The sequence below is a fragment of the Halichoerus grypus genome, chromosome 14, assembly GCF_964656455.1.
Source record: "Halichoerus grypus chromosome 14, mHalGry1.hap1.1, whole genome shotgun sequence".
NCBI classification, from domain to species: domain Eukaryota; kingdom Metazoa; phylum Chordata; class Mammalia; order Carnivora; family Phocidae; genus Halichoerus; species Halichoerus grypus.
Window position 1 is genome coordinate 55,502,238 of NC_135725.1, and position 19,091 is coordinate 55,521,328.

Below are 19,091 nucleotides of genomic sequence, written 5' to 3' on the forward strand. Positions count from 1 at the left end.
CTTCTTAATAAAATAATAAGAATAACAGGGTCATTGTATTCATTTTATTTAAGAAGGAGTTAGCTGAAAAGGGGAACTATACTTTGGGGAAGCAGCCAGAAGTAAGATATTGTGGAATCCGTGCCACAGAAACTTTATCATATTCTCATAAAGTCAAGTATACCATAGAATCTTCACTGTTGGTGGTGGTGGAGATGTATATTCTTCCCACCCTAATTTCTACTTCAGCTGACCTCTGCTTTTCAGACTAATATACCACCACACTCCCTAGTTACCACCATCCCTACAGCTGGACACTTCTGTTACCTTCATTGGATGCTGCAGTTTCTGAAAGACACAAATTCTTCTGCAAGGTACCATTACTGTTTCTCAATTCACCTCATCCACTTAAGTCTCACAATTTATGCTCAGTAATGTTACTTCTTTAAGCAATACTGTCTCATCCAGGTCCCTCTGCCAAGCATCTTTTCTGCTACACTGCTGCTGACACTTAGCTTCTGCCAAAGACTCCCTGCAAACTTTGCACTCCTGTGGCTCTTCTGTGCGCTACAGTGAAGGAGGAGAAATAGTTCTGTCTTCTCCTACCAATGTTTTAATTCCTATCAGGAAGTAGCATATATATCTCCTATATCTAACATAGTAAACCTTTATTTCTTATATTTACAAATAAATCCTTCCAATCCTAGCTGCTTCTCAAGACACAGACATGGGTTCATTGGAAGTTAAACAAGAGGTTAATGGGTGTGAGATGTCAACAGGTGACCCAGTTTACATGTAACATGCAGCATGCATATAAAGGCAAAGCTTGCCTCTGCTGCCTGCTCATCAGGGACAATTTGCCAGGCAGGGTGGTTCTGCTGAATTGGTCTTTGCTATGTCTTCAGAAATGAATCACAGAACCTTTTAATTTTAGGAAAATAGTGCACTTGCTTTTTTCAAACATTGTAGAAGCTGATATAAAGACAATCATGTGTTACTTTTATTCTGAAGTTTTCAATATTCAGTTCCAAAAACTACGTTAACCTTACCTCCTTGGCTAGACCACGTGACTGGGTCCTTTTTTCCTTTCAGCTCCAGGAAGTAAGCAGAACCAGAAAAGAACCTGCCTAGAATTAGGTGTGGCTGATATTCATCATTCTGTCTCTCTACCAATATACTGTCAGTGGGAAGAATGATACAATTAGACACCTGGGCTTTTGAGATTTAACACATCATCTTTTAAGGTTCCCAGAATTTTGGCAGTCTCAAAGGTAGGTGGCCTTCATATTTTCATTACCATAGTAAAAAGAAATTTTTTTGTTAATATGGAACAATTCAGGAATTTGCACATCACCTTTGCACAGGGGCCATGTTAACCTTCTCTGTATCATTCCAACTTTTGCATATGTGCTCCCAGAGCAAGCACCCCCCAGTAAAAATTCTCATGTCCCTTCTAGGAACAGAGTTTGATTACTGGGTCAAGCTTATCAACTGACTCTTCCTTTCAGATGTATTTTTTTTCCAGTGTTTTGGGGTTTTTTTAGGATATTTTTATTTCCAAGTTCAATGTCAATCTCTGAGATCTACTGAAGCTGGAATCTTCTTTCACATTATGCTCATTAAGCTAAAGATGAATACTTGCTCTAGTGCTGTTTATGTTTCCCCACTTTTGTAACAGAAAAGAATACAAGCCATAAGTAAGTTTGATTCAGAGCTTTTCAAGTTGACTGGAAGAGGGAATTCTTCAGAATGACTTAACTCTTTAGTAAACCAACATAGAGAAGAAGATCATACAAGAGCTGAAATGTCAATTCAATTGGGATATATGATAGAGAACAGTAATAGTGGTGATATTAGCTGCATTTTCAAATAGAAAAACTAAGCTGCAGGATATTATATACTGCTCTTACTTAAAATTGAAAGCAACCTAGAGAAACTTATGCATTTTTAAAATGACTTTAATTGGCTCATTTCACACCAGGAAGTCAATGTTTGTTAAATTATTAAGAAAAGATATCATATAATGATACAGGTCAAGTTCTTTTATAAAATGTCTTTACAATGAAAAATTTACTACAATGAATATATTTTCAAGGCACAAGTTAGTGAACTATAATGCTTTGGGGGTCTTAAAATAATAAAATCAAGAAACTGGTAATTCAGTATGACAAATGCTTCTCTTTTTAACAGACTGCTAAAAATTCTCATCATATTTCATTTTTATTCTATTAGCCCTCATTCAAATGTAAAAGTATGGTGTGGGAAACAAACCTGAAATGGAACACTCTTAGCTTTCTGGAAAATTATACTAATCATATTATCTTATTGTCCAATTAAATAAATCATCTTTCCCGGTAGTAGTATAATGACATTATCACCTTTTTAATATCTCAGGAACAAAATGCACAGCTGAAACACTTCTTCCAAACAAAAGAATATCAGCCTGAGCCCGAATAGGTCTATTCCAGTATACCTCTGATACTCTATAAATAAGCTTTCAAAAGATCAAAAATGAAGATGTCGATGCTACCTAGAGCAATCTACACATTCAGTGCAATCCCTATCAAAATACCACCCACTTTTTTCAAAGAAATGGAACAAATAATCCTAAAATTTGTATGGAACCAGAGAAGACCCCGAATAGCCAGAGGAATGTTGAAAAAGAAAAGCAAAGCTGGCGGCATCACAATTCTGGACTTCAAGCTCTATTATAAAGCTGTCATCATCAAGACAGTATGGTACTGGCCAAAAACAGACACATAGATCAATGGAACAGAATAGAAAGCCCAGAAATGGACCCTTAACTTTATGGTCAACTAATCTTCAACAAAGCAGGAAAGAATGTCCAATGGAAAAAAGACAGTCTCTTCAACAAATGGTGTTCGGAAAATTGGACAGCCACATGCAGAAGAATGAAACTGGACCATTTCCTTACACCACACACAAAAATAGACTCCAAATGGTTGAAAGACCTCAATGTGAGACAGGAGTCCATCAAAATCCTAAAGGAGAACACAGGCAGCAACCTCTTCGACCTCAGCCGCAGCAACTTCTTCCTAGAAACATCGCCAAAGGCAAGGGAAGCAAGGGCAAAAATGAATTCTTGGGACTTCATCAAGATCAAAAGCTTTTGCACAGCAAAAGAAACAGTCAACAAAACCAAAAGACAACCGACAGAATGGGAGAAGATATTTGCAAATGACATACCAGATAAAGGGCTAGTATCCAAAATCTATAAAGAACTTATCAAACTCAACACCCAAAGAACAAATGATCCAATCAAGAAATGGGCAGAAGACATGAACAGACATTTTTCCAAAGAAGACATCCAAATGGCCAACAGACACATGAAAAAGTGCTCAGCATCGCTCAGCATCAGGGAAATCCAAATCAAAACCTCAATGAGATACCACCTCACACCAGTCAGAATGGCTAAAATTAACAAGTCAGGAAATGACAGATGTTGGCGGAGATGCGGAGAAAGGGGAACCCTCCTACACTGTTGGTGGGAATGCAAGCTGGTGCAGCCACTCTGGAAAACAGGATGGAGGTTCCTCAAAAAGTTGAAAATAGAGCTACCCTATGACCCAGCCATTGCACTACTGGGTATTTACCCCAAAGATACAAATGTAGGGATCCAAAGGGGTACGTGCACCCCAATGTTTATAGCAGCAATGTCCACAATAGCCAAACTGTGGAAGTAGCCAAGATGTCCATCGACAGATGAGTGGATAGAGAAGAAGTGGTATATATATACAATGGAACATTATGCAGCCTTCAAAAGGAATGAAATCTTGTCATTTGCAATGACGTGGATGGACTGGAGGGTATTATGCTGAGAGAAATAAGTCAATCAGAGAAAGACATGTATCATTTGACCTCACTGATATGAGGAATTCTTAATCTCAGGAAACAAACTGAGGGTTGCTGGAGTGGTGGGGGGTGGGAGGGATGGGGTGCCTGGGTGATAGACACTGGGGAGGGTATGTGCTATGGTGAGTGCTGTGAATTGTGTAAGACTGTTGAATCACAGACCTGTACCTTGGAAACTAATAATACATTATATGTTAAAAAAAAAAAAAAAAGAAAAAAAAAGATCAAAAATGAATTTGAGATATTAAGTATGTTAAAAGCTAAATCAACTTAAATCAAGAATTTTTACTTGACGTTCATTTGTAACCTTGAAATGGCACATATTTCATGTGCATGTGTGCATTTGAAATTTTTGATGGAAAGAATTCCTAACTTCAATCAAATTATCAAAGTAATCACACAAAATGCTTAAAAATTATTTTCTCAATCATTTCTGGATTGAAGTACTACAATGTCCACTTCGATCAAATATGAGCTAAAGTGTTGAGACTTAAAATAAGCTCATGACAAAAGATTTCAAGAAGCATCAGGTTTAGTCAATACAGTATGGATGATACCTGCATAGCAGTAGTCTCATGACTCCAGGTACAATTTCTGACATCCCAGCCCCTCCGCACTAAGGAAAATGGTGGTCAAGGGAGATGGGACTAGGTGAACATGGACCATCTCAGCTCAGAAAAGCCATGAACTCAGAGGTACCTCAGGAAGACATGACTAGTTCCCATTCTCTACTATATTGCAACAATCCTGGTTACTCTTCACTTTATCAATAATACCTACAATAACAATGCTGCCTGGCTCAGTACATGGTCCTTAACCAGATTCTCATTTATCTTGAAGTCCATGTACTCTCATTAATGTCTTGACATAGGATTACAAGGAGGATACACCAAGTTATTGGTCCACTGGCCAGGAGAAGAGATGGAAACAGATCTTGAAAGATTAATAATGCTGCCTTGTTGCAACAAACTCCTCTATCATTGTCAAGCCAGAAAGAGGACTAGCCTTACCAAAAAGGAGTGGGCCACTTCTGCTTTCTCAGAGACTTAAGATGATATGGATATTAAAGATTTTCAGGTGCATAAACCCAAATATCCTTATCACATGCACAGAGTTCCCTTCTTCCCTAATCAAGGTTCTTTCCCGACCATTACAGACCTGTCTAGGCTGAGAATGTAAAGTTTGTTGAAGCTCTTTTATGCTTACAGTTAAGTTCTGGACCTGACTCTCAACTTTTCCTCACCTAAAGCTACAGGGATGCTGTGACCTATTTATATGAACCCAGAAGTTCCACTGGCTTTTACTCTGAGCTTTTAATTGATGATTCGTCACCTGCCATCTTTTACTATCTTCTTCAGAACATCAATGACCCCCATCAACAGGTATTTTCTTTTTAATTACTGTATCTCCTAAATGTCTCACGGATCTTAGATTCATTCCCTAGTATAATATTCAGTTCACCACCAGTGAAAATTTGAGCAACAACATTCCTACCTTGGGCTACTGTCTATTCATACTCAAACCAACTACCAGGGATTCTCCTTGCCAGCCTCTGGCTGTTGATAGTTCCAAAATTCCTTCACATCTTCTTTCTGGACCCATACCTAGCACTGTCTATAACAAACTGAATTTCCTGGTATGCAAACTCTGAGGTGGATTTGAGTACAGTGAGCTTACTGGGGTGTGTTCTTGAAGGGTAACAGCAGGAAATAAAATTGGGCTGAGGAAGAAATTGGACTACAGTGAAGTCATACAAGGCCTCCTCTATTCCCACAAGGGGTTATGAAGCAAGAACGGTCCTTCAGAGCTGCCCCAAGTTGGGACATGGAGCCAGGTTTATATACTCTCACAATAACCAGTAACATGTTTCAGAAGAAAGCATTAACTCCAGGAAAAGTGGCTCTCTTTGGCTGAAGGCAACTTCCAGAGAATTGGCAGATGAGGCTGTGCTATAATCTGAATATTTAAGTACCCCCCAAATTCTTATGTCAAAATTCTAACTATTAAGGTGATGATTTTAGGAGGTGGAGCCTTTGGGAGGTAATCAGGTCATAAGGATGAAGGTCTCATGAATGGGATTAGTGCCCTTGTGAAAGAGACCCCAGAGAGCTAGTTTGTCTCTTGCACCACATGAGGGCACAGCACCGTCTATAAACCAAGAAATGGACTCTCACCAGCCACCATACTCAATGTGCTGGTGCAAAGATCTTTGCTTTGATTTCCCAGCCCCAGAACTGTGAGAAATAAGTATTTGTTGTTTATAAGCCATCGAACATATAGTAATTTTGTCACAGCAGCCCAAATGGACTGAGATAGGCTGTGACCCCGCAGCACTCCAGCAACAGATGGAATCATTCCTTTAGTTCTGAAAAGTAGTATGAGAGTACAACATAGCATACACTAAAATGCTGCAATTAAATTAACTAGTACAGTCGTCAGTGACCAAAGGTTTAATAGTTCTGCTCGTTGATGCCTAACTAAATTAGACCTAAGGATCCTTTTATTTTCCCATGATTAGAAGAAAGTAACTATTTAGTTAAGAAAATTGATAAATCGTTCAGCTGGTATGAAACAGAACCAACATATATGTGAAAAAGAAATGAAATGAAATGAAATGAAAACAAATCAAAACGAATGTCTATTAAGACCCTGATTATATAATCAATACTTTTTGCATTATAAAATTCTTGGGCACAATTAACTAACATTCAAATGACACCACCTTTATATATACTCAGGGGGCCTCTTTCTATTTCCTTCTCTCCTATTCCTCCACCCTAGGGCAAGTGGGAGGCAGGAGGGCAGAGTAAGTGGCTGAGGGCAGCTTTAGGGAGGGTCCAAGCATGGGAAGTGATGCAGCATGAAGAGCCAAATTTGAATTTGAATTTTATCAGGCAAAAGTGACACATAAGCACTGAAAGGTGTAAAGAGAAGAATTAGGTGGACACTCCCAATAAGGTCAGGGGGTTAATATCAGGTATAAGCTCATCAACTTCATGCTGGTAAGGCCAATATGATATTGCATAAAAGAGATGTTGCATGAGAAAGATGGTAGAATTCAAAGAGATAATCATTTTGAAGTTCTTGTTAACTGTATTAAAAATTAAACTTTAGTTTCTAGAACAATTTTAGATTAACAGGAAGATTCTGAAAATAGTGAAGAGAGTTCCCATATAACCCACATCTGGTAACTTTGTTACATTTAATCAACCAATACTGATACATTGTTATTTTATATTGCTATTCAGATTGCCTTAGTTTTTGCATAATGTCATTTTTCTCTTCCAGAATCCCAACTAAGGTACCAAATTCCATCTAGCTGTCACATCTCTTTAGACTCCTCTTGGCTATATCAGTTTCTCAGACTTTCTTTGTTTCTGAAGACCATCAATTTTGAGGGGTCCTGGTCAGATATTTGGTAAAATGTCTTTCTACTGGGATTTTTCTGATGTTTTCTTCATTATTAAAATGGGGTTATGTGATTTGAGGAAGAAAACCACAGAGAAAAGTACCATTCTCATAACATCGTATCAGGAATAAATAATAATGTGATATCACTGTTGATCTTAACCTTGATCACCTAAGGTAGTGATTATCATATTTCTCCACTGTAAAGTAACTCTTCCCCCATCCCTTTTCCATACTGTATTCTTTTGAAGTTACTGTGCACAGTCCACATGTAAGAAGTGGGAAGCGATACTCCACCTCCTCATGGGTAGAGTGTCTACATAAATTTTTTTGAATTCTTCTGCATGGGAATTTTGTCTTGTCTCTGCATTTATTTATTTATCCATTCATTTCTTCACATCATCATGGACTCATAGATATGTATTTTATACTTCTAGTTACAAATCAGTATACTACTTTATTTTGTTGGTCAGATTATTCCTGCTTTGACCACTAGGAGCTTCATTCAGTTGGTTCCTGTATTCCACTAACATACCTCCTCATTTTGTTTTCATTTTTTTGTTTGTTTGTTTTGATCACATACTTCCTTTTTTCTACTATAAAATGCCCCAGTCTCATCTTATATATTCCCTGCTTCTCTCAGAATCAGACATTTCTCCAAGGATCCCCAACTCATTTCACTGGAGAATGGTAATAGAAACCAAGATTTGGGGGCTAGGTGTGCGCATAGTTACTCAGGTGTTATTTTTTAAGTTATTTTCAGTTGACAAATAAATACATGCATGTGTACTAACCTATGTATATCTACAAATATAACTGTCAGTATATATATCTAATTATGAATTTAGTGTGATCTCTGATTCTAAACCATTGCCACATGGATCATTATAGCTTGCTTCACTCGTTTATCTGCAAACTCCCACTTCAACACTTAGAAAATTGATCATTTGCCATCACTTATTATAGTTTAATTCTGGTATACATGTATAGAAGCTTCCAGGATAGAAGAAGTATACATGTATAGGATACATATATAGAAGAATTATTAACTTGCACTTATTCATAAGAAATAATTTCATTAACTACAGTTTAGCCTATGTTCCTTCTCTTGTTTTTCAGTCTTCATTTATTTCCAAAGTTTTAAGATCAATACATTTTCCCCCAGGTTATTTCATACATTTGTAAGATAGACTGTTTTCATATTATGCCCTCCATTCTGTGATTCCCATGAGCTCCTAAATTATTTTATAAAATGTGCATACAATAAGGTTTACTCCTTGTGTTACAGAGTTCAATAGATTTAAATGAATGGTGTCTTACAGCTAAAATTATAGTATCAAATAGAGTATTTTCATCACTCAAAAAAATCTCCCCTTCTTCATCTATTCAGTCCTTGTCTTCCCTTCCTGAACCACTGGTAATCACTGATATTTTTACTGTCTCTGTAATTTCGTGTTTCCAGATTGTCATACATTGGAATCATTCACTATCAAGCCTCTTCAGATTCGCTTATTTCACTTAGCATTATGCATTTAAATCCATCTAAAAATGTTCATCACTCAATTCATTTTTATTGCTAATATTCTTTTTTGTTGATTTACCACAACTTGTTTATGCATTCATCTCTTCCAAGATACGCGGCTGCTTCCAGTTTTGGATAATAATGAAAAAAGCTGTTATAAACACTCATGTGTGTATTTTTGTCCAGAAATAGTTTCAAATTTATTAGGTATATATTTAGGAACATGACTGCTGGATTGTACTTCAACACTACCTTTGGATTTGTTAGACCCTGCCATACTGTCCCAAAGCGGCTGTACCATTTTGTATTCGCACCCAGCATGAATGAAAATTTCTGTTGCTCCACATCCTCAGCAGAAATTGACATTGTCACTATTTTTATTTTAGCCAATCTAAACAAAATAATCTAACACTATCTAGCATACATAGTGTTACCTCATTGCGATTTTAATTTTCTATTCCGTAACGACCAAAAACGCTTACTATCTTTTCATATACTTGTCATCTACATATCTACTTTTGAGGTGCCTGTTCACATCTTTGTTCTTTTTTAAAATTGGGTTGCTTGTTTTCTTAATGTTTAATTTTAAGATTTTGTATATTTTAGATATTGCTGCACTTTTTGTACAATCGTAACTTTAAATCCTATGGAAAGCATTTTCTTACAAATTTTAATCTCTAGCAAAATTAATTTACTGAAAATTCCATCACCCTAAAAGACTATTGAGAAAGTTTCTCTTACCAGAAAGGTCACAAGAAGAAAGATTAATAATCTCCTAAACAGAACTATCTTGACTACCAATAGTAGTATATGCACTACAGAAGTTGGTGAAACAAAGAAGCACGTTATTGTAATGACCCAAATAGTTCCACCAAATGTGTGGAAATTTAAGTAACATTAATAGTATTAAATATTTCTATTCACAACACCTCCAATTCCTTCTTTTTCTCCATATATTCTTTTCCCCCAACATCTCCTTTTTCCACAGAATTAACAAAAATGCTATATAACTGCAATTGTAATATTTTTAAAATTCTTCCTTATTCCCTCTAGATTTGTTTATGTCAGGTTTCCTACTCTGTTTCATCACTGTAGTGTTCTTCCACAGTAGGAATAACAGTCTTGAATTCTAAAGAACACTTCTGATTACCAAAGATCCCCAGAAGCTTCCATGGTTTGATTTTCTGATTAGGCATTCAAGTCAGAATTACCAACAAAGATTAACTGCTGCTTAGAATACAGGTGAAGCAAGAGGTCCTGATCAGACACAGAAAAACTATGTATGTTTGGAATATTTGTAATGGGTCTAGATATTATTTTAAGAGATGTGTAAAAGAAACTGCATGTCTTATATAATTGGATTTCAAGACCAATAGTTATTTCTACAAAGTATATTGAATAAAGACTGCAAGTTGGAATTAAAAATGATTGAAAAAGTATATACTTGGAACTAAGCTGAAATTAAAATAAAATCCACCTATTATTATGCAAAGTTTTGCTTAGTAAGTTGAAGATGCCCATACAGAAAAAATAATAGAGAATTAGCTTATCAAGAGGCATTGGATATGGCCCAGAAATGCACCCATTTATTATTAAGTGAGAAATAAAGAAAGAATAACCATAATATTAAATAAGTAGATTTGTGATGATACTGAAATAAATCATTATAGTTTAATATCGGTTGAGGCTTATGGACAACTTAAACTATGACTTTAAAAATAAATTTCAAAAAGTGCTATATGAAACACTGGTGTAAGTCAGTATACAGGTGCATGTAGTTTACCATTCTTAAAATCACAACCGAAGAACAAGTAAACATGTTTTATGAAAACATTTCATTGAATCACAGATTTACTGAACATTACAAGTTGCTGTGAGATTGAGTATTAACTATTTTAAAATACATTAATACATAAGGTAGGATTTGTGAAAAACATAGAATTATTGAATATCTTGTTATATTTAATATTGAAAATCAATTAAAAACATGTTTAATAGTATGATACCACTGAGTAGCTTTAAAATGTAAAAAAGACTTCTGCTTCCAAGAACACAGACTTTTCTCTATTCCTCCCACTAAATACAACTAAAAACCCTTGATACTGTGTATAAAACAATCTTAAGTAGACTCCGAAACATGGAGAGAGGGCAGAATGGCTACAGACTTTGAAACCCAAAAAACAGAACAGTGGTGAGTTCCCTTCGTGTTCTGTTTTGCCTCACAAATCTCAGACATACTGCTGGAGAAGAGAGTAACCTGGCAACAATAAATGGCACATCAAAAAAGCCACAACAAAAGTTTCCTCTCTCTAGCCAAAGACCAGGAAAAAGGCAGTATGGGTTTAGAACAGAAAAGTTTTAGACAGTAACTGCTCTATTTTAGCCAAACACTAAAGGAAAAACTGTGGCTCCAAACTCCTGATGTCAATAAAGGCTAATGGAGACTTCCACAATTGCCAGGTTTTATCTAGGCGTAACAAACTCAACTTTCTCTACTAAGATAACCAGAGAAGGCTAACTAGGGAGTCAGAACTTAGTTTTGGTTAGTAACAAGCCCCATCCCATTTGCTGTGTTAGTGGAGATAGCATGGGGAGCAGGAACTTACAGCTCCAGCTGCCAGTAATGAGACCATAAATCATGTACGTTAATGTAAAATATAAAACAATAAACATTTTAGGAAAAAATCCATAGGAGAAATTCTTTGGGATCCCAGACTAGGCAAAAGTTTCCTAGACTTACACCAAAAGCACCACTTATAAAATGAAAAAATATAAATTGCATTTCATCAAAATTAAAAAGTTTTGCTCTGTGAAATGCTCAGTTGAGGATAAAATACAAACTAAACACTGGGAGAAAATATTTCTAAACTATATATCTTAAGAAAAAAAAAAACTGGTATCTAGAATATATAAAGAATTCTCCAAACTCAACAGCAAAAAAAGAAAAAAAAATCCTGTCAGAAGACTGGCAAAAAGTATTTCAGAGAAGAGCACATCCAAGTGGGAAATAACCAATAGAAGATATGTCCAAAAGCATTTTTCATTAGGGAAATATGAATTAAAAATAAAATATCACTACATATCATAATGGCTAAAACTTAAATAATGACAAAATCAAATGCTGGCAAAGATGTAGAGAAACTGTATTCTCACCTTCCTAGTGGGAATGTTAAATGATACAGACACTGTGGATAAGTGCATAGAAGTGTGCTTACCATTATGAACCAGAGATTGTACTGTTGAGCATTCATAAGAGAAATAAAAACTTATTCACACAAAAATTTGTACATAAATGTTTATAGGGTTTTTTTTAAGATTTTATTTATTTATTTGACAGAGAGACAGCGACAGAGGGAACACAAGCAGGGGGACTGGGAGAGGGAGAAGCAGGCCTCCCACGGAGCAGGGAGCCCGATGCGGGGCTTGATCCCAGCACCCTGGGATCATGACCTGAGCCGAAGGCAGACGTTTAAAAACTGAGCCACCTCCGTGCCCCTGTTTATAGCAGTTTTAATTGTAATAGGCAAAAGCTGGAAACAATCTTGTCTACAGCAATAGGTAAAGTGTTAAAACTATGGCATATTCCTAACACAGAATGCTACTCAGTAATAAAAAGGGCAAACTCTAGATATACACAGTGACTTGATGGATCCCCAGGGAATTATGCTTAATGGAAAAAGCCAATCTCACAAGATTACATACTATAGGATTCCATTTATATAGAATTCTTGAAATGACAAAATTCAAGAAACGAAGAATAAATTCGTAGTTGGCAGAGTTTAAGAATTCAGGAGGGGAGGGGCGCCTGGGTGGCTCAGTCGTCTTGTGTTCCCTCTCTCGCTCTCTGTCAAATAAATAAAATCTTTAAAAAAAAAAAGAATTCAGGAGCGGTTCCAAGAGCAACAGAGGAGGACCCTGAACTCAACTCCTCCCACAGGCACGCCAAATCTGACCGCAGGGATTTATAGACCCTGTGGTGCCCGGATGTTTGAGTCAGCTGGAAGAGCAGCCTTGATTCCCTGCCTCTGGAACCCTGAATGTTGACCTGTAATTTTTAACTACTTAGCAATAAACTAATTCAAGTTGATTTTGTGGTTGGAGCCAGCTTATACAGTTATTTACCTTTTTTTTTTTTTTAGAAAGCGAGAGGGGGTGGTTAGAGGGAGGAGAGAATCTTAAGCAGACTCCAGGCGATGCAGACTCCATCTCAGGACCCTGAGATCATGACCTGAGCCAAAATCAAGAGTACAGCTTAACCGGCCGAGCCGCCCAGACACCCCCAGAGTTATTTACTTTTAAACACCTATTTTTATGAAAGTGTTTTTCAGGGGCGCCTGGGTGGCTCAGATGGTTAAGCATCTGCCTTCAGCTCAGGTCATGATCTCCAGGTCTGGGATCAAGCCCCCAGCCGGGCTCCCAGCCTCTCCCCCTCTCCCAGCCTTTACCCCTGCTTGTGCTCTGTCTCCCTCTCTCTCTCAAATGAATAAAATCTTAAAAAAAAGAAAAAGTGTTTCTCAACTATAAAATGCTAAGCAACACATGGTTTTAATCCCATTTTCATCCAGCTTTAATCAATTGATGAAAAGCCTCAATGTGGAATAAAAAAGAAACATCCATAATAACAAAATTTAATTTCAAAAAATGGCTGAATTTTTATTATACCTGTGGCTTCACTTAGAGGTATATAACTTGCATCTGAGATTTTATGAATACATTATATATTTTTTTTCTTTTAATAAACACAGAGATGTTCATGAAAAGAAGATACTTCCTAATTTTATAGAAACCAGAAGGAAGTAAGGAAATAGACAAAGAAATCTTTCATCAGCCTCATAGTACAGGGGCTTTTAATCTTTGTCTCTTGTGATAGGCTTACCAGAATGATGAATCAATAGGAGAGTGTTCATTATTCTCCCAATTCATTTGAACCAGCCTTGTGAGTTGACTATGAAGTAAAGAAACAATTGAGTGAAGTCAGATAGTCCTCTGAGCAGTAGTTTTAGTATTGTCCAAAGCAGAACCTATAGATTTATAGATCCTAAATTGAGCAAATAAAAAAAACAAAGCAAACCAAAACAGTCTCAGTGATAATCTCAGAAGCACACACATTAAAATTATGGTCCTTTCTAATTGTGATGTAAAATATCAGAGATGGAATGAGTTGATGGAAAATAGATGTAGACATATCAAAAATTAACCCAATAATTATTTTACCTATTGTGATTGTGATTTTTTTTAACTGGAATTTATAAAATTTGGAAAAGTGAAAACTGCTGACATTAAAAACTTGCATTTGTAAGCATGTTAACAGATTGAAATATAATCCAAAGTGATGAACCATATTCTTTTTCTAAAACAACAAAATTTTGAAGCCTACTGTAAAAAAAAAAAGTTTCCCTTTATCTTTTCTGACTCCTTCAAATAAGCTGTGCTTCATTCTCTCCATTTCCAATTGGCTTATTAATCAGAAGACTCTACATGTTTATATTTGCTTTTCCTAGAATTCCATGTATTAATTCAATAAACCTGTCTGTCCACCAACATCACCTAAAAGGTTTGTTAAAAATGCAGATTCTCAAATACCCAACTGTATTTCCTGAATCAAAATAATAGACATGGAACCTAGAAATCTGAATTTTTAAAAAATCTTCCCAGGTTACATAGCAAATGTAGAAATATAGATCAAAGACTAAATTTTCAATAGGAGACATTTCTGTTTGTTGCTCGTCTGCTTGTGGAAAGAAGAAATGGGAAGAGTGATGCGTATAGCAGGAGCTCACCTCCCCAGTCTTCATGGAAACTGGTTTTTATACCTCCTTATGTGGAATTGGTTAGGTGTGTGCTGATGGAGGTTTTCTTTCTCCTGGCAGTTACTCTCTTTTATTGTCTTTTCTTCAAGAATATCTTTCCAAAAAATGGTTCATTGACAGAAATAACCTGTGGACATGGAGTGACAGCTCTGGGCACTTCTGGGGTGGGAATACATGACACATTTAGATACCAGTGTATGGATCAAAATCTGCTAACTATTGGCTTGGATTATTTTTCTTTTACTTAAATTATCTAGGTCCTTAGTCTCATCTTTCACTTCGCTTCATCTCCCCTCTAAAAGCACTAGGACATATGAACAAGTACTTAGAGACTTGGATACAGCCATCCTCACTTAACGTGTCTATTCCTGGGTACGATGTTTGAGCACAGTCTAATCTACTCCTTTTGATGGACCTCAGATGTAAAATGTCCAAAAATTTTCTCAGGGTTGTGTCCTCTGCCAGCCTCTCCTACCCCCAACTTAGCAAATGTTCCTCATTTTTTTTTTTGAAACCCACACATTTACACATACAGACACACAGATATTTATCACATCCTGTAGGGTTGAAGAGTATGGAGAAGAAAAGTATAGGTGGAAAAGGATATGTATTCATTTTTTCCTTGTAAATCTACAGCAGAAAGTTCATACACGTACATGCCTGTGTGTATGCATAAAGACTTCCACACTAATATACTCCTGCACTCCATTACACTAATATACGCTAATTGCATATCTTGGTATAAAACAAGGACTAGAAATCTAAGACGTGCTTATCATAGTCCACAAAAGTGAAAATATAGCATAACAGAACTATAGCAAGCTCTAGCATGACAGATCTAGGCAACTTATTATGGACATCATCAAACATTCTATCAGCATGAACTTCTGCTTCCACACTCCCTCAAAGACAAGACATATTTGTATTCCTTCACCCCTCCACTTCAGTACCCATTCCAGCTGCCTCTCTGATGGGTATTAACTTATTTCCTGCTAGGAGGTGACAGATTACTGTTAGCATTCCAGAATATACACAATTTGAATGGAGACAATTTAAGAGCCATGTGTGGATTTGGAAGGGAGCCAAACTAGACAATTTCCAAGGCAATGCACTTGGCCCAGCCACATTTTGTAGTGGTTTCTTCTTTGGGCATGAGTATGCTGTCTTATGTGTGTATCTGCCCCCTGACTAGCCTCATCCTCTAACACAAAATGAATGTTCACCTCTCCTGTGCTCGTGAAATTGTGAATATATACACCTATCAAACTTTGCTATGGTCTGGTACATATGCAGGCCACTGTTAAAGCAGCAGCTATCTGGTAGACAATGAACACAAATACTGGTTGTGATCAAACAGATGAGACATGTCAGTTATATTAAGACTCTGCTTTGCCAGTGATGGAAAATCCAACTCAAACTGACCTATGTCAAATTGAATTTATGTACTCAACTGAAATTTATAGGGCTATCTACCTTTGTGTTTAGCTTATTTAAATTTATATAATCAGGAATTAGTTTTGTTCCATTTTTCACTCCTCTTACCACTTGGCTTTATTCTAGGATTCCATGGATCATTTTTTGTAGCGATAGGCTCACATTCTAACAAGTTCACTTTAACCAGACAGACAATAAGCCTCTCTTTTAAAAGATCCAGCCCAAATCTAAGTCTTATATCATTGAGTAGGTCAAATGCTCACCTCTGAATCCAATACCTAGTGCCAGAGGAAATAACTTTTGTCTTATTAAGCCCACGGCCCTTGGCTATTCCTAGAGTTTGGGGGGTAGAGTCAACTCTACCTAAAATTCATGAATTAGAACTGGAGGATGAGTTGGTGGCCATGGAAGAATCTGCATACTGTTTCCCAGAGGAAAAGTGTTTGAATGTTGAACGGCAAATTTAAATAGATACCCCCTATGTCACCAGTGGCCATAAACTGGCATTCATGCCAGCACTAGCCCACATCCATCCATGGCAGACATTTTTATTAATCTTGGCCCCATTCCTATTGTACTCATCACCTGTCTCATAATTCTCTTCAATGCACTCCAGGAAACAACTAGCAGTTCTCCTGTGCAAATTTAATATGACATCCTTTGTTATGCTACACATGATAATATATTTGATGACTGTGGGTAAAACCCTGAATATGTGTCAATAACTCATTATTGATCTCTCACCCTCAAATGTATCTCAGTCCTTCTTGAGTCTACTTATAATTTTGACTTTTCCACCTCTCAGGATAATTAATTATCTTCATGCCTCTATTTCTAGAGGCATATCAAGTAGTTCAGTCTATTGCCTGTTCTTCCTGGCTTTACATCTTCAATTTAAGATTGAATTTTTGGTTAAATAATAGAAGCATTCAGATGTTAAAGAGCCAAATGTCAGAAAGATGCAGGCAAAAATGGAAACTTAATTTTGATCTCCAATGATATGTAACTAATCAAAAGAACACAAAGTTGATGTGTGTTTAGATGCACATATAAAGGAACAAAAATTTATCTCACATTATAGAAAATGACTTACAGATAATATTTGAATTGCTGCAGAACTCTTAAAACTGTATAAAGATTTATATGATGATGCACATCCATATAATTTAACTTTCTGACTTTAACATGTTAAAATGTCATCCACTGACTTAGAAGAATATATTTGAAAATTGAAATTTCTATGCTTTGTTCCAACTCTAACAACTGAGAAGATAACAAGTGACAGAGGTAGGAAGGCATCTCTATAGCCACTTAAACTATCATTATTACATGAAACATCATACTTTGCTCTGAAATTATACAAATCTATTTATTAAAATACATCCCAAGTGAAATGCAAATCAAAGCAATTCTGATATTGGTAATGGAAAAATTCATAAAATGATTCCCTTTACAAGCTTCCAATATTTTTAAATATATAAATATTTGGTTACTGTGTGTGTGTGTGTGTGTTTATATACTCTTGCATACAGAGCATGCAAGAAAGAAACTTAATAGCTAGATTTCTTATGTAAGTCTATAAATGACATATGAAGATGGTAATAGTGTTGTAAAGGTGACAAGAATCGTTTCATGGTAATGTTTGGCATTATAGTGTAACTAGTAACAGCTCTAAATATATTGTGAATCTCTAATAAAATGTTATGACTTCCCTTGGAAGGTTACAGTTGGTTTCTTTTCTATATATCTTTAAATTGGGGATTGTGAATGTCATCTAATTAGTCGACTTTGCTTAACTACATGCAATATCATGTACCTCTATAATATCACTTGTTTTTTTAAAATTGCCTATTCTTTTCAAGGTCACAACCCACAGTTATTATGAGAAAAACAAACAGCTTGATATTTAGTATTAGTAAATACAGAAAACAGTTTTTTATTTCTTTGAGGAAGGGGCAATTATTCTTATTAATAATTTTGTCAAAAGTAATAAGTATCCAAATGACAAATAGATAAAGGATTTGAAGTCTGTGTACCAATGCCAGCTCTTATCTGATGCCCCCAGACAGGATCAATAACTCCAACACTGTCATTCCTAAAACAACTCATACAGAAATCTCCTATGACATTAACTAGGTTGTATAGCAAATGTACACATCTATGTGTGTATTCACCCCATATTGTATCTTACAGTTCAGAGATCCTTTTATCCTTTCCTGTATTCTCAGCATTATTCAACATATAACAGGTATTCAAACAACATTTTTTAACGATATAAAATAGAAAGGAAATGTAGGTGATAAAATTTCCAAATCGAACTAACCATTTACCATCAGATTTCATCCTAAAAAAAATCAAAATGTTGGTACATAGTAATATGAGCTCACTTTTCCAGGCATAAAAGCTTAGCATTAGCTCTCACTATGTCATCCTCTCTATCCATTCCCAATATGTCACTATATTCTTTTGTACTTCCCTTTATGATATTTGTCATATCCAAGCTCCTGATTTTATTTTTAGGCTCCCTAATTCAATATCAATTCTACCACATTACCCTGGCTTCATCTAAATGTTATCTACAAACTTATGATCACACACCAGTATTATTAAATTTTTCACTGATCACCCATTTCATGTATATATATGTATATGTATATATATTTATAAAAAATAAACATGTACTAAACAACTTTGGTTGACCCTTGAACAATTGCAGAGGTTAGAGGTGTTGACCCCCTGTGCAGCTGAAAATCTAAATATAACTTCTGATTTCCCAAAACCTTAACAACTGATAACCTACTGTTAATTGAAAGCCTTACCGATAATATAAATAGTCTATTAGTACATCTTTTGTATGTTATATGTATTATATGCTATATTCTTAACAATAAAGTAAGCTACAGAAAAGAAAATGTTACAAAGTATATCATAAGGTAGAGAAAATACATTTACAGTAACTTACTATAAAAAAAATCTACTTATAAGTGGACCTATGCAGTTCAAACCTGTGTTGGTTAAGGGCCAAATGTAATATATAACACATATTCAAAATAAAAGTAATTATT

The 19,091-nt window shown here is 35.9% G+C and overlaps 1 long non-coding RNA gene and 1 other non-coding gene across 4 annotated transcripts in view; both read right to left on the reverse strand.

The window, feature by feature from the left end:
- Positions 1 to 19,091, reverse strand: part of LOC144380151 (uncharacterized) — a 691,469-nt gene that overhangs the window by 415,440 nt on the left and 256,938 nt on the right. The gene's annotated exons all lie outside the window — the stretch shown is intronic.
- Positions 1,299 to 1,405, reverse strand: LOC118533501 (U6 spliceosomal RNA). Its single transcript, XR_004916259.1, has one exon. It is a non-coding gene; the product is annotated as a U6 spliceosomal RNA (small nuclear RNA).